This window comes from Etheostoma cragini, chromosome 10 (genome assembly GCF_013103735.1).
Source record: "Etheostoma cragini isolate CJK2018 chromosome 10, CSU_Ecrag_1.0, whole genome shotgun sequence".
Lineage (NCBI taxonomy): Eukaryota > Metazoa > Chordata > Actinopteri > Perciformes > Percidae > Etheostoma > Etheostoma cragini.
In genome coordinates, this window is record NC_048416.1 from 4791998 (window position 1) to 4808971 (window position 16974).

At 39.9% G+C, this 16974-nt stretch overlaps 1 long non-coding RNA gene across 1 annotated transcript in view; it reads left to right on the forward strand.

The window, feature by feature from the left end:
* Positions 1-16377, forward strand: part of LOC117951410 — a 19389-nt gene extending 3012 nt beyond the window's left edge. The window contains exon 3 of the long non-coding RNA XR_004658175.1: positions 16142-16377. This is a non-coding gene — a long non-coding RNA (uncharacterized LOC117951410). The remainder of the gene's footprint in view (positions 1-16141) is intronic.
* The last annotated feature ends 597 nt before the right edge of the window (positions 16378-16974 follow it).

Consider the following 16974-nt stretch of genomic DNA (forward strand, 5'->3'; position numbering starts at 1 on the left):
TATATATATGTATATACATATACACTATCTAATCTATTGAGTTCTGCCCATAGTCTCTTAGGTAAAATCATAAAAGCTTCTTACCTTGCCTCCGGTTTCCCTGATCCGGGCAAGGGCCCTTTTATTTAGTAAGGGCGTATGTCTCTCTGTATATTTTTTAAAATGTTAAATTAGCAAATCAGTGCATGTGGAGTGGGAATTTAACGTTTTTGCAATCAGGGAAGTATTTAAGTAACTCATTTTAGAATAGACCAAAACATCAGTTACGCTGACGGTAACTGGTGTTGCCGTACGGCAGAAGAGGGCACAGCAGAACCGGGAGTTGCAGAGGGGAAGACGTAAAAGGACTTGGCCCTCAACTATCGAGAGCGATACAACGTCTCAGTGACTGTCACACCATTCAACAGTCTGAATATGAAGGTAAAGGATACTTTTAGCGTCAATAACAAACGATGGGAGTGAGAATGTGCCCGTGTTCTTGTCTTTGACTCTCAGTTTTTAGTTTATTTGATCAAGTGTGCATAAGACTGACATAACACCGTCATAACTGGGACCAGGGATAGTTGTAATAGGGGACAGCTGTTCAAACCTTGAATTCCTCTATTCAGAAACAAGCTATGGTGGTGACACTAATTGTGTTAATGCTCAGTTAGTTTCCCTCCATTAACCCAAAAAGGAGCCACATTTGAAACTTCCTTATCTACAAAAGGTTGTTTTTGAGGTAATCTTTTTTTACTTTTCTTCATGATGCACCTTTTTAGATGCTGTTATGACATAAAACTTCTATGAATTCAAACAAGTATTATTAGAATCACTGTTTTCGAAGCTAAAAGTTGAAATGGCGTAAAAGTTTCAAACTAGCAGTGAAGCTAGCTCACATGAGATGAATAGATGGCTGGTTATACAGTCTCACAAACCAAGTTTCATTTATATTTTGAAAACTAATCAAGCTAAAATGTGTAAATTAAAAGTTAAATGTTCACTGTGCTTATTGCAAATTAATTGTAAAATGTCATCAAATCACATTTCAATTCAATTTAATTCAATTGTATATATATAGCGCTAAATCAAAACAACAGTTATCTCTTTGCGCTTTTCATAAATGAGCAGGTCTAGACCGTACTCTGTGATGTTGTTTACAGAAACCCAACAGTTACCACCAAGAGCAAGCACTAGGCCACAGAGGCAGGAAAAAACTTCCTTTAAGAGGCAGAAACCTCAAGAAGAACCATGGCTCAGGGTGGGCGGTCTTCTGCCTTGTGAGAGAGAGAGAAAGACAGAGAGAGAGACATGTAGAATTCCAGCAGAGGGTGTCGAGAAGGAACATGGAGGCAGCAGGTAACTCCAACCACAGATCCGGGGCCAGCAACACCTGCAGGAAGCAATAGGAGGAGAGAGGAGAGGGCAAGACTCTGGGGGCGAGAGAGCACAAGACTCCGAGAAAGGGAAGAAGTCGAGTTAGTAACATGCATCTGTGGAATGAGGTTGCATACAGATGGAGAAAAGGAGGAAGAGAGAGGTGCTCAGTGCATCATGGGAGGTCCCCCAGTAGTCTAGGCCTGTAGCGGTGTAACTAAGGGGTGGTTCAGGACTTTCCTGAGCCAGCCCTAACAAGAAGCTTTATCAAAGAGGAAAGTCTTAAGCCTACTCTTAAATGTGGAGATGGTGTCTGCATCCTGAATCCAAACTGGAACCTGGTTCCACAGGAGAGGAGCCTGAGAAATGAACGCTCTGGCTCATATTCTACTTTTAGAGACGCTAGGAAGGTGATTATCTTTTCTGTATAAAGATAGTCAGTGGAAACATGTAGATTCTTACAGCATGCCAAATATCAGAATATGTAAGACAGACAGGGGAGTCCCATTTCCTGTGCTGGAAAGGGCTTCCGATGAAATCAGACAGGGAAAGTAAGTCAGGGAAGTGGCCAAATAATATGCAGATGCAGCGATCATATGCACAGATTCCACAAAAAGAGGAGCCAGGGATCAAAGACACTTCCCAGAGTTTGACAAGGATTTTCTCAATGGAACAGGAGCTCCTGTTAACCTCTTAAAGCCCAGGCCTTTGGCTCAGGCGAAAATGTTGAATCCAAATACAAGGTCGGTTTTAAGGATCTTGGTATCATAATATAAGTAACACTTGTGAGATTCATGCAGACGTTTAAGCATCAATGTATATGTTTCTAGGTCAGAATAAATAAAGGTGAAGCACAGCATAAATTAAAGATTTAAATGCCGCCTAACAAAACTAGCAATTGTTCGATGGACTGTCCCTCTGAAATAAGGCAGTTGCAGCCCAAAACAACTAGACACCAATGGCACAACATCTAAATACTACCTGTGAAAGGATTTAGGCTTATGAAGTTAGAGAGCTTTTAGCTGAAGCATGTTAAGGCCGACATTTGGGTACCATCTGAGCCATTTCATTATATGTCCCTGTCGGTGTTTATTCAATCTCAATATAATGTTTTTCTCCATTAAAGTAAAACCATACAAGGGAAATTAAGTTTGACTCCTACTTGAGCACAATTATTTACAATAAAAAAAGTTCTAGTAAGAACACAGTTAATATACAATTACTTTAATATACTACATTTTTTCTTTTTGATCCAATTCTTTTTTTATATTCAGGAAAAAAATGGAAACATAACATTCCTGAACAGTTACAACACACTGGGACATAGGAACGTGTCCCAGGGCAACAAACCCACAGGAAATCGTGAGGGAGGGAGACAAAACAACACATCTAGAAACAGACAGACACAGACAGACACACACACACACTCACAAGACAAGGGACCAATCACACAAACAAAAAAGAAAAGGCTACAGCATTTACTTCTAGGACTCAGCAATGCTGTGCCAAGTCTCAAAAGTCTTCCCTGAGGCTCCACCCACATGAGCCGTAGAGCGTTCCATATAGATGACATCCAAATAAGAAAGGATCCATGAACAAACAGATAAGTCACAAGGTGGCTTCCAACGGGTTGCAATCATCCTCTTAGCAGCTGTAAGTCCAGCAAACACAGCATGTTTTTGAGCTTTAGAGAGCTGGAAGGCTGACAGGTCATTCATAATCAAAACATTGACAGTAACAAGCACAGTAATTACACTACACATTTCTATTGTGCCACTGCTGGAAACAGTTATTTTTTAAGTTGAGACACAGAGGGACCTGGTCCTTTCTATAGTAGATAGGTGTCTTCACGCTTGGTTTCCCAGTATCCTGGCTTTCCTGCAGTACCTCCTAAACTGTGTAGCATCACCCCCACAGTACATAGGCATGCAGGTGGTGGTGCTGCTGAGCCCTCAGCAGGCTTTAACATGTCTACAGAAAGCTGCTCCCTAATAGTTTTCTGGCTATGTGGCTTTGTCATGGTAGGGTATGTACCTCTCTTGTGCAGCTCCTTGTGTAGAAGAAAACTGTTCACCACTGCAATGTCCACAAAATGATGAAAAAAGTCTTAAACCTTTTCATTGATTTGTGGTGAACACTGTAATAGCCGATCAACGCATCCGGCAAATCCACACCACCCATGTACCGATTGTAGTCTGCTACAGCGTCCTGAACATGTACAGCCTTAGTCTGCCACACACTAGCGCTTTACACTTTCCTTTTCATGGTCTGTCCAATGAAGGCTTCCTGTACTATAGAGCACATAGTCACTTCACGGGTGTCCATCCACTTTACAGACAAAACTTTGTTTTCCCTCAGCCCCCATAAATCGCCCCTCACAGCCTTTTGGGGGTAAGCTGTTCTGCTCAGTCTGTGGAAAACCAATTTGATTCTTCCTAATCGTCCCACAGCAACCAATGTTTTTGCTGAGCAAATGCTGAAAGAGGGTTGGGCTGGTGTAAAAGTTGTCTACAAACAGTGTGTAACCTCTATCGAGCAGAAGGAATGGTGGAAGGTCCATCACTGAGGAGTAACTCAGACCCAGGTCTGTGGTGAATGCACTCTTTCCTGTGTACACTTTGTTGGCTTGTCCTTCATATAGTGCTTCTTACTAAATATACTGCTTGGATGCCACCATCTTTTCTTCTGGGGACACTGGCTGGCATAAATCTGAGTGCATGTGGTCTTTGGTCCCTGTCCTCTCTGTTGTGCCACCCTCTCTCTTCCTCCATCACTCATTGAAGTCACTGACCTACCTTGACCACGCTTAGACTCAAAGTGTGTATGGCTTTTCTTTTTGGTTGAGTTTTTTCAGAAGACCCAGAGTCTGATGAGGATGATCATGGCTGAGGAAGATTAGCAGATGCACGACGCATAAAGCACCCTGGCTGGGGCTGAGTGGTGTGGCTAGGTGTCGATAGCCCTGGCTGAGGGGGCAGGGTCAGTGATGGTGCAGATGCACATCAAGTGGAAACAGGTGTGGTGGAAATGGTCTATATCTCCCTCAGAAACACCATCCAGAGGCTCCCAGCCTTAAAAAATAAAAGCATTAGAGAATAAAAGCACTAAATAAAATTATATTTTTCAATACAGGAATCACCACAGGGCAAAATCCTGAAAAATAGGGGCCAAAAAGGGAGTCAAGCCTAAGTGCAGTCATCTCTGCAAAATGGGGGACACTAATTACATGTGCCTGTGCAGTGAATGCCTTGGAGAATTCCATCCTATCAATGTCAAAAATCCATTCTTCCTAAACCAGCAATGGCCCTCCTGGCTGTATCGGTACAGCAAATGGGTCTGGGTGGATGCAAGGGGATGATTTGTTGGTCTTCTTCAAGCTCTTCCAGACTCACACCAAGTGCTCAGCTGAGTCAAAAGTGATGCCAATTCTAAACAACCATACCTCCCACCTTTCTGTGGAGGGGATTAATTTTTTACAGGGGCCATGGAATTGTCCTCCTCTCATCCCCCACACTTTTCCCATAAGATGCAGCTCTTGGGTCGCAGTGTATATTGGGCCAGTGATGAGGCTGGTATACAGCTGCTGTGACAGCTGGATGAAAGCTCATCCAGGAGCCACAATGACCATTTACGATCTGCCAGGCATTGTGAAGAGTGCAAATATTCAGGCAGAGTTTGTATGCTCTAGATTTGGCCTTTTCGTAGGAATATTTTCAGTGACAATGACTTTACATCATCCTTAGTCACAGATCGCCCTCTGCCAGCAGTGATACCGGAGGTTCCAGCTGCCTCTTCAACTCCACCACCCAATGTGGCAACGGTGGCATCATCCAAGCCACTTAGAGCATCATCCCCTGTCACACAATGTGTGGTGTCTTAGCCTGCGCCTGAGCCACTGTCCTCTGCTATGGACACAACTTTTTCACCCGTGTCCATCCATCCACACCAGAAAGCTGGCCCAAGAAAGCAGACAACAAAGGGCAGGAAAAGAAGGGAACCGCTGTCCTTACAGATGTTTCCATGAAAAAAAACTGGAGGCTGGAGACGGAAGAAGCAGAAAATTCAGGACTCATCTGATGATGAAAATGAATTCTGCATTGTGTGCTTGGAAAGCTTCCTCAGGCCAAGGGAGGTATGGCTCCAGTGCTGGTCCTGTAAAGCCTGGGCACACAAGGACTGCACAGATGGAAGGGATTTCAACACTTGCCACCACTGTGAATCCAACTAGGCCTACCGAGCTCCCCGCCCCCTCTCTCTCTCTCTGTTGTTCAGAGTGTTTGAGTTCATGTTTAAACTTTTTTGAGGTTTAAACCCATTAAATCATTTTCTTGCAATATAATTTGACGGCTTTACCTCTTTTTTGTCATGCAGTATGAAAAAAGATAATCATTACTTGAAAACATAAAATGAATAGTCACAATAAGATGACTAATGAATACTATTTTTAATTGTGAGTATATGATGGATTCATTATATATTATATTCATATAATATTACAAATATCTGTACACTGGGACAGTTTTAACAGTGGATAGACTGTATTAAACCTCTTATTTAAATTGTTTCAGCACTTGACAGATTTAATTTTATGATATAATGCATTGTTAAGGTGGCTGTGGCTCAGTGGTATAGTGGTTGCCTGTCAATTGGAAAGTTGGTGATTCAATCCCTGGCCCTATGGTCTCATGTCAAAGTGTCCTTGTAAATGTGTGTGAGTATTTATCTGATGAGCAGGTCGCACCTTGTGGGGCGTCCGCTGGTTAACTTTTGGTAATATTACACCTGTAACACTATCAGTAACGCGAGTTACAATGTGTTTTAACGCAACAATTAGCGAAACACACCAAAACATTTCTTCAATGGAAAAAACAGCCATGAGTATAATTTTCCTCCTGCTGTATTCAATGGTTGAGATGACAGCAGAGACATACATTTGATACATTTGCCAGATGGATATTATTTTCTGGAGTTAGGACGATGATGATGTTGAAGCAAGCTGTCCCATCTCTGTTCCCGTGGTGAAAGCCAGAACCAGAGAACCGTCTCCGTCTCCGTCTCCGTCTCCACAGTCTATGGTCCCAACAGGTGAGGGCACGTCAGCGTGGATGGCAGTGTGCTGACAGATGGAAAATTGTCGGAAATTCATTTTTTGGCTTGCTACATGTAATATCATTGCATTTTACCATCCGTAGTAGAATGGCTTTGAATGACGACCAACCACGCTTGTCTTTTGCTGTGACTGACTGATTTACTGTTCAATATGTTGCCGTTTTACAAACAACAAAGTGAGCAGACGGACATGTTTTGTATCTAGAGTCCAACGTTTATCTCAGTAAGCTATCAAGAGTACACGACAGCTACACAAGTACACAACTTCTGTGTAGGCTACTTCAAAATAAAAGCACTTCCTGTGACGGTTCGCAGTAAAGCTAAATTACTGTCAATGGAACACGCCAACTTATTAGAACTTTAGCTTTTTCACCGTATCCCCAAGAGTTAGACAAGTCCATACATACCCTTCTCATCACCCTGCGTGGTAACTCTGTCGAACTCTGTTAGAATATGGCTGCATCTCATGTGACCTTGTTATTTGTACACCCTGTGACTATACAAATCCCAACATGTAAATAGGAACATCTTGGTGTTAATTTGTCACAGTGTATATAACAGAGGAGGATTTTGTAAGATCTTACAAGACCAGTGATGTCAAGAGTAAGTACCAAAGCACAACTGCAAGGCCTCAATTGGTTCTTCAGCAATGATCACTGACAAAAGAAAGCTCATCCCCAAACTACAGATTTGTCTTGAGTCCAGATGCTGATGTCAAATAGTATAATTACTTTCAAATGTTTTCTTCGTGAATTAAAACCCATCTGAGTGGATGAGGGTAACAAGCCAGAATATTTGCTGATGTCTCTGTTAAATCACACTGTGTATTACAACGCTTTCCACAACATTAGCTTCCTGTTCACCGTTTTAACAGCAGCTCCGGGCTTCTTTTGATGACACGAGGTATTTGATTCTTGCCTTTGATGAGTCTTGCTTTGGGCAAGAATTGTCTATGTTTACAGTTATTGATTTGGCTGTCCGTAGCCATATAAGTAATTATAAGAATCATTAAATGTGAGTGTTATTACCCCTTAAGTTTGAGACGGAGACAATATTGTGCACTATATTTCACTCTCTGTAATGGAGGACTCAAACAGAGAGTGCCATCGGCCAAATTAAAGCTTTCACAACGGGTCGATATATGAGCTCTGGGATGGGAAATCAATAAAAGAGAGACTGATTAGTCAGATTGCTTCTGCCTTAGAGGTTGGTGTCCAAATAGCTCTGCTCATGAGCTTACTAGGAACAAATGGGTGTGTCAAGATGTTTGATCTTTACACACACACACACACACACACACACATATATATGAACTATGGAGACACTGTCCATTGCCTATTCATAAATGTGCTTCATCTAATTTTACTTAAATTACATGATTTCCTAGATTTGTCTACAGGTTTTTTGGCAAACTGGAATGTTTTCTTTTTTAGGTCGATCATTTACATAAAAACTTTACCTAAAAGATTGTTGCCATAAACCCTACATAATAGCTAAATAATGTAAATTTGGCCTTTGGATAATCATCACACAATACAATGAAGAAATTATTTATCAACCAACTACAAAAATTACTTTATTTTAATTATTTGAGCGTCTTGTTGAGACTAAATGTATCTTGGTTTTACTGTGTCTGTTCATATTCTGTGAATTTTTATAATGAAACTTATGCAATAATAATAATATCTTTATTTCTATAGCATTTTTCTTAACAAGTGCTTTCTACAAAAAACAGCCAATAAAAACCAGAACAACACAGCCAACAACTGTGATTAAAATACAAAAAACAGAGGTATAAAACACCTGAGAAAAATAAATACAAAATAAATACATAAAAAAATCTATATAACTAATTGATATACAAGTGAATGTGTTTGAACATGTTATTTACAGCTAGCTTAAAAGGCAACATTGATATTTTTAAACATATTCAAATTAACCTTCAAACCTATTTTCCCATGTTTTTCTGCATAAGTGACTAATGTAGACAACCTTTTTTTTTTTTGAATTGGTGCAGTATTGAGCGAGAGTACTGCAGCTGGCAGCCACTTTACGGGCTGCAATGTAATCTTCAAAGCTAATTACACACTACAATGTTGGTCCACTTAAACTGCTTGTTTTTGTTACCAACAGAAAAATATATATTATAAGTGTCTGACAATATTATGGAATGGACCTACAGAGAAATACGTGTTCTTTAAATTTTTGATTAATCTAATCTGTTGGTTATTGTGTCTAACTGAGTTTTGTTCTGAAATCTCATGAGAGGTGACTTATTGCTACAAGACGACGGTGGAAGAATGACTGATAGTTGGAGAAAGGAGAGGTAGGAGAGTTTGTTGTGTTGATGTACAGAGTGCATAGAAAAAGATTTCCCATGTCAAGGCTGAACAACTGACTGAACAATTTGAATGACTCAAGTCACCTCTCTCAAGAGTTCTTTACAAGACTTCTCCGTGACTGAGACTTGTTTGTACATAATAACAAACAGACCGGAACAAGCAAAAAGTAAAGATAATTTGCTTTTCTTTGTAGGATCCTTTCCATAATGTTGGAATCAACCCGCAACCGGTCAAGGCGGATGGCAACTTGACCAAGTTTCTGTTTGAGTTTCCTTCCTGTTAAAAGGTTTTTTTTCCTTGCCGATGCCGAACAAAATTCAGTTTCTCTTGGGTTAATTGTTGGATATCTGTTAATTATAGAGTGGTCTAGACCTACATATCTCTAAAGTGTCCTAAAATAACTTCTGTTATAATGTGACCCTATAAATAAACTTAAAGTAAAAGACGTCATTTGGCTACTTTTATTAACTTTTGGAGCTAGTGCTAGCTACGCTCATTGGAAAAGAGTTGGCAACACTAATTGCAGCCCTTTGTGTGGCTGCAAGAATCTTGCAACAGCTGCATACATAAACCATCAAAGAATTCAGTGGTAGCAGCTCACCATCTGCTGTGAGTGCAGGAGCCTTTTACATGGTAACCATTTTACATTGCCTCCACCAATCAGATGCATTGCTGTTATGCTTGGATTCTGGTACTTCTAAAGGAAACATGTTTTACTTAAAACCTGGTTGATTTCATACAGTATTGCGGCTTCTACAGGAGCATTGTTTCAAAATCACATAGCTTGGACAGGTAAGACATTATGGCTAATAATCCCATAATAAAATCCTGATTAAGAATATAAATAGGAGTTTTACTTCCAGAACAGCACTGATGAGCTATTTTGTTGTATTGTTTGAGCTGTCTACTTGGCTGTATCTCTGCACTACAGAATGTTTTAGGTTTCGTTTATAAGCTCTGTTTTGTTATTAATTAAAATTTCAAAAGCTCTTTTTACACTATATATTTTTCGGGATAGTGTTTTTAATAAACATTTTAATAAGGTCTAAACTTAAATTTTAACCAAATACAAAGTAACTGTGTTTAGCCTTTCAGGGGCAGAGATGATTTTTAGTGTAAACCGCTGGATTTCCTTTAATTCTCACTTATATGGGCCTATACTTAATTCATAGGAAACCATCATTCTAATCCATATCCTAACCTTAAAGCTAAATTAAAGTCCAAATCCTAGGATGGAAAGCTAAAGATCCTCACTTTGGAGGTTTTTCTCCCATTTCTCTGTCAAGTAAACTCTCCCAAGTATTAAAGCAGAAGAATGCACACATACTCACACACAAACATAAATGTGTGTGCACTAACAGCACAACCCCACACAAGCATGCTCAAACCTTACACACACGTTCTCAAACACAGTTTTGTGCACAAACATCAGCATGCACCGTGTATCTCGAAGCCTAAAGGTTGGCTCTGCCCTAAGGATTGGAAAGATTATTATGGGCCAAAGAGTGAGCTAGAGAGGGATGAGCCTCTGACTCTCTTGGAAAGGGAGCCACTTCCTAACAAATACTCCCAATTTAACAAACCTGACTCATTTTGCCTGCAGTTATATGAAATAAGGGTCAAGAGAAGTAGTGTAATGGGCTCAAATGGAGACTTTTCTCTACATCCATTTCTCATAATTGTATAACGTGGATGTATACCAAATCATTGCTTATTTACAAAAACCTGCAGTTCAGGCATTTTCTGTTCCATGACTGTCTGTTCTAATAATTTCCTTAAACTACCCTTTAGAATTTTCGTTGTGACCGTAAGCAGTGCAACAAGGCAGGCCTGCGTGGTTCTTTTCGGGAAATGATTGTAAAGATTTACAAAGAATATGTTTATAGCATTGACTATCTAACTGGGACGTTTTGGGACTAATTGGCAGGGATTTGCTATGGACAAAATATACACAGCGATACATTGGTAAGAGCAACATTACGTTTAACCACGTATCCAGCTAATTTACAGTTTTTCTGAATCGATTTGGCACAATTATTGAAACAAACTATATAATTCCCAAAACTGGAAGTACAATCCTTACACCACGTGGTACATTCAGCACATTACTCTTTGTGACCTGCAAAAGATGATACTCAATCAAAAGAATTAACTACTGTTTCAAATGTAAATAGATCCATCAATGAATAATCAATGAGTGTTTCCTTTATGATTGCTTAGACCAAGAGAGTCACAATGCAAAGACATCTTGTCAAATGGCAGCGTACTCTGGGGGTGTGATAGTTACACAGTAATATTGTCCAGTTGCTAATGTATAGGGTATAGAAGGTTAATTAAAAAAAAAGTGAACCCCTCCTATTTTTTATTGTTTTATTACATGTAGGGTATTCATTGCCAGGTATTTTACTTCACGCTGGTAGATGGCGCTGTTGATTAATTTCACCTTAAGTGGGTTGCCGTGGAGACGGTAGCTCAAGCGCTCAGAAATAAACAGCCAGCGCTTGAGAAAGACACAATTTTTGTATTTTCCTAATCTGGAATGTATGTGTTGTGTAGCCTGACCTTACTCTGCAATTCAATTGCGAATTGAGATAACATTTTGGACAGACATTCATGCAAAACAAAAATGTTATGAGGCAAACTGCTTTATTTTTCTGATTTTTGAGCATCAAATAATGGCATAGCAGCTAGTGATGTCCAAATGAAGCTTCATGAACCATTAGTTGTATTTGTTGACTTAACTAGATGGCTGGAACTCTTGGTTTTAAGAAAAAGTCTCAGGGAATGACAATTCAGTGTGTCACTAAACTCTGCTGTATAGGACAGCAAAATCTGCAAAGGAAGGAGGTAGGGGTCGAAGGATGGTTACTAAAACACTTACTGAAACACTTTCAAGAGGAGTTTGTGTCCTGAAAGAAGTTAAGGGGTAAACACGAGTCTTTCACCCAGGAAATGCCTTAAAGATCCCATTACATGAAGTTTCAATTTATGAGGTTTTCTAACATTATTTTGAGTTCCCCAAGCCTGCCTATGGCACTCCAGTGACTAGAAATGCCGATAGGTATAAACCAAGCCCTGGGTATCCTGCTTAGATGGGCCGATCTGGATGCTTGCCCCTTATGAGGTCATGAGGACCAAGGTTACCTCCCCTTTATCTGCTTCGCCCACCCAGAGAATTTGGCCAACCCATGAGAGAGAGACATCATGGCTTTCAAACAAGCAAAGTGGCAGTTGGTCAAGGCCACATCCCCAGCCTCCACCTTTCCTACCCATCTCCTCCTCAAAAGCTACAGACTCAAATGGCACATATTAAGGAAAGCTCATTGTGGGACTGGCTTTAGTGGCTGTAATTCTGCCCCAAAGCTGAATTTTGGGAAAGAGACTTAGATATAGTATTAGGGGACCACTAAGGTCTATATATAAAAGGGACTTCACATACAGTATTAGGTGACCACTAAGGTCTATATAAAAGAGACTTCAGAGACAGTATTAGGGGACCACTAAGGGCTATATAAAAGCATCCAAAGAGCACCATGTCATTGGACCTTTAAAAGCTTAATGTATACTGAATGATACATTTCACTGAGATTTCACCATTTCTGTCCAATAAGGAATGGACAAAGCTAAAATAAAAATGTGTAGCAAACATCAGCAGAAGTGTAAACACAACAAATTATGTCATGCAAATGTCTGCCCATTCGTCTTTTCAAGACCATTGTCGGTTATTGAAGCCAAAGCACTCTGCAGCAGCAGTGCGCCATGTGGCTTGACATAGATAATTGTAAACAGTGTGTGTTCATTTATCCTCTTCTAAAGGTTTACACTTCATTAATCTGACTCCAGCATTGAAGTGAGTCTCACACTCTTTCGCTGAGAGTTTGATATGGATGCGCACACACACAAACACACACACACACACACACACACACACACAGCGCTTTTATTTAGCTCATAAAATTCTCTAACATTACCTGCTTGAATGCAAAGCTTTTCTTTCATTTAATTAAAAAACAATTTTATTATGATGGGGGTAACTTGCTAGTGGATACATGTATAACTTTTGAAATATTTAAACAATCTACCTTCAGTAGAGATGAATCAAGACTTTTATGTGCAGCAAGCAAAGTTAAAATGCAGAGCTCATGAAGAATTGATTTCAAAATACTTTTGCTGGTTTATAAATCACTAAACTGTTATGGTCCAGAATAAATTTCTGATCTGCTTCTACATTATGAACCACCCAGACCTCTCAGGTCATCTGGGACAGGTCTGCTTTCTGTCCCCAGTGTCAGGACTAAGTAGGGGGAAGCAGCATTCAGTTTTTACACTCCACAAATGGGGAACAAACAGAGAGTATGTAATTTAAGTAACAACATACTTATTTTAACCGTCAGTCATGGTTTTAAAATAACGACTCAAAGAATGGCAATTCAGTGAAATTTCAACCCTTTGTTTAACTGAGAGCGCCATCTAGTGGGCTCAGAAAATAAAGAAAATGGATCGTGAAGTTTCACTTGGCCATCACTATCCAGAATAGCTTCACTGCCCCTTGTCATAAACCAGGTTTGGAAAAATGCTAATTCTTCTAGTAAATAAGTTTTCATCCACTTGTCAATTAAATTATCAGAAGTTTGGTAAAAAAAAAAATATGCAAATAAAGCTGGTGAAAGTGTGTTTCCATCCATCGGCTTTGAAGCCAATTAAAACCTGTGCATAAAGACGTCACATGCCGTTTTGCCATCAAATTGGTAAATCAAATTGATTTTAGACATTTTAAGGTGTTTCCATTCATTTTTGCATTGAATCACACAACATTCGAGCAAACATTTGCAAACAACGTTTTTTTTAGACAAAATGGATTGCGCCGTCTACCAACTAATGATCAATATTGCACAAGTTGTAGTGCTTATGTGCCGGCTGATACTAACATATCAAGCTATAATAAGAGAACAACAACGCTATCAACATATTGCTATGATGATGCAGATGCAACTTGCCTTTTATTGTCCCTCCGGCACAGCTGCGAGACAACTCTCTTTTGATGCATGTCTCGCTGTTTGAGTGCCTTACATTTACTCCGGAGGACGTCTCACGGCTTGTCCTAACATTTGTCGGCAATTACCTTCACAAGTTCCTGATCAATTAAAGACAAAAATTCTCTTATGTCCTCATCCATCCACTTTCATCTGTTTTTGTTGAGACAGAGTGGAAATACTGGGCGGAAACAAAAACTTATTTTTCTTCATTTTGTGGCAGTTTGCAACCATAAAATGACCTAAAACCTAATCAAAATCGTTATTTAATTTCATTATTTAGTTAGCAAATACTGTTTCCATCAGCGTTTATCGCATAAACTGTACATCAATCAAGATAAAACGAATAAAACGAACGTATTTCCTTTGCGATATTCATAAAATTCCATTGAATTTTACTGTTTCCATAAGGGATTTTTCATTCAATATCACTTAATTAGGATAAAAACGTGTGGATGGATCAGAGCTAGTGTGCAGAACTTTGGAGGTGGTGCACCGGTAGAAAATGTTGAACCCAAATGCAAAGAGGAGATGGCAGACAAAGTGATGAGCTTGAATCTTTATTTAACAAAAAATTCATGCAGAAAAAATGTGTCCAAAAAACAGCAAGAAAAGTTATCCCAAAAAAATAGAAGAAGAACAGGAACCACAGGGATGAACAAGAAACAGGCAGACTAAGACGCTGCACTCCAAAAAAGAAAAAACAACAATGATCCAACACAAGACAAGGGAAACACAAACACTAAATACAAGGTAAGGAGCAAACAAGGGACAGATGATAGAGCAGGTGAAACACATCAGGGCAGGGCAGAACAATCAAACAGAAAACACGAGACAGGAAGTAAAAGCAGACAAGACTAGACAGAAAACAGACTATCAAAATAAAACAGGAAACATAACATACAACCATGACAGGAGGACTGAACCGCATTCTTCAGAAGATATCCGCTCATTTGTTGTTTTGATGATGGTGGTGGAAAGTTCATGCCAAATCTCCCACATACTCTTCATAGGTCTTAAATTTAGAAGAAGAATTATATCATTTATTGAACACTTGTCTCCCAGGGGAAGCAGTTATGTTGGTTAACTCAATAATTTAGGTTTTCCTTTAATCTGTCACCCTAACTAACCCTTCACAAACCACTGTTGCAGACGTGGGTCATATTAGGTTGCATGTCCTTTAGTAGAATATTATATATATATTTTACAGTATGACCAATGTTTGTAGCTCTGCTTGTAAAGTTTCTTTCAAGTTTAAGTAATTTGTTTCCTGAAGTGTTTGGGTTATTTTTCATACCCTCTGTATCTCTACCCTACTGTGTCCAGACAAGTCACTTGTCCTATTTTACAGCTAGTCTGTGAACTGGAAGGACTGGAGAGAGGTACTGCTGTGCTCAATGCATTTTCCATCCAGCTTGCATCACTGTCCTTCAATCCGTGTGTCCCCTTTCACCTCTCTTTCTCTAAGCCGCTATCTTTTTCCCCACTCTATTTCTTCTCCTCAATCCACTGTGACTGTTTGCCTCCCTTTACCATTCATGCTTGGATGATTTCTTCCATCTTTCCTGCCGTTTTTTCTCTTTTCCCGCTGTGTGCGAATAGACACGAATTTGGAGCGGGCAGCGCAAATTAAGCAAATGCCAGATTCACCTAATTTGTGCTACGATTTCCCATAAAAACTGCCAACCCCACCAAGACTATGCCTCATTGTCCTATCCATGAATTTCACAGGATTGTTGACAAGCATGAGCCCGGCGGAGGGCAACTTCCACCTGGAACAAGCCAAGAATCGGGATACAGCTCTGCTTTGATCCCCACAGTATCTTGGGGACCAACGCCATACGCCTTTTCCAGATCTACAAAAAACATGTAGACCGTATGGACATACTCCCAAGTAGGGCTGAAATGATTCCTGATTCCTTGTGTAACTTGAGTAATTTGGTTACTAAAACTCATCAATGCAATTCTTTTTGCATCAAGATTTCATATAATCCATTTAACTATTTATATACAGCCCACCGTGTTCCCGCACGGATGATTATTACTGCCGCAGTGTGGGCTTATGGTGTTGTGCATACAGGCAGGGGTGCAACTACCCAGTGTCAGAGGGGTATATGCCCACCAGGTTTTGATACAGAAATGCATCTTTTTGATTTGCAATGGCAAGATTAGCCTAATAGCATAAAAAAACCTGTTAAATTATTTACATTTGGCATGAGAAGTAATCAGACATCATCTGTAGGCAACACTAACGTTAAAGTGCAAAATAAAACCAAAGGTAGGAGGACTCGTAGCTCGAAGTGGACATTTAGTTTTGTGCAGTCCAATGAACTCCTAACTGATGTCATCACTGGTCTCATCTCTACCTGATGCCATCACTGACCTCATGTCTCTCTCATTCACTCCCTGCTTGTGTTCTTCTCCACTGAGACACATTGATAACAAACATTATGTAATATAATTTCCATTTTAGTTTTTCCATATTAATAATATTAAGAAATGAATGTTGGTATCAAGTGGCTCCCCCTACACTTCCACCTAATTGTAAACCTAACTGTTGCTTTTGCCTGTCTTCCATGATCCACCATCCTCACACCTGCATGAAATGAACTCACTGTTAAATATAGCGGCCTAACTTCAATTCTTAAATCAGCCTAGTGATGGCATTAGATAAGGCAACTATTATGTAGTAAGGTTGTCCTGCTGTTGAAATTACATTCACATTTTGGATTTTAAAAAGTACAAATATGGAGAGCCACTTAGCCCAGACCTTTGAAGAGACAGAGAGAGACGTGACCCCGTAATTATAGCTTCTATGTTACCCAGCAGATGTAACTATAGCCTGTATGTCTGACAGCACAGCTAACATGATCTCAGCTTCCTCGGGAAATAGAGTCTCCTCATCCCCTTCTTGAAAACAGCAGTGCGGTTGATCTTCCAGTTCAGCCTGCTGTCAATGTTGACACCGAGATATCTGTACTCCTCTACCATGTCCACGTCACTTCCTAGGATGCAAAGGAGCTGCAGAGCCGTTCCCTTCCTCCTGAAGTCAATCACCATCTCTCTTGTCTTTTCCATGTTCAACAGCAGGCAGTTCTTACCAGACCACTCCACAGAGTCATCCACCAGTGCCC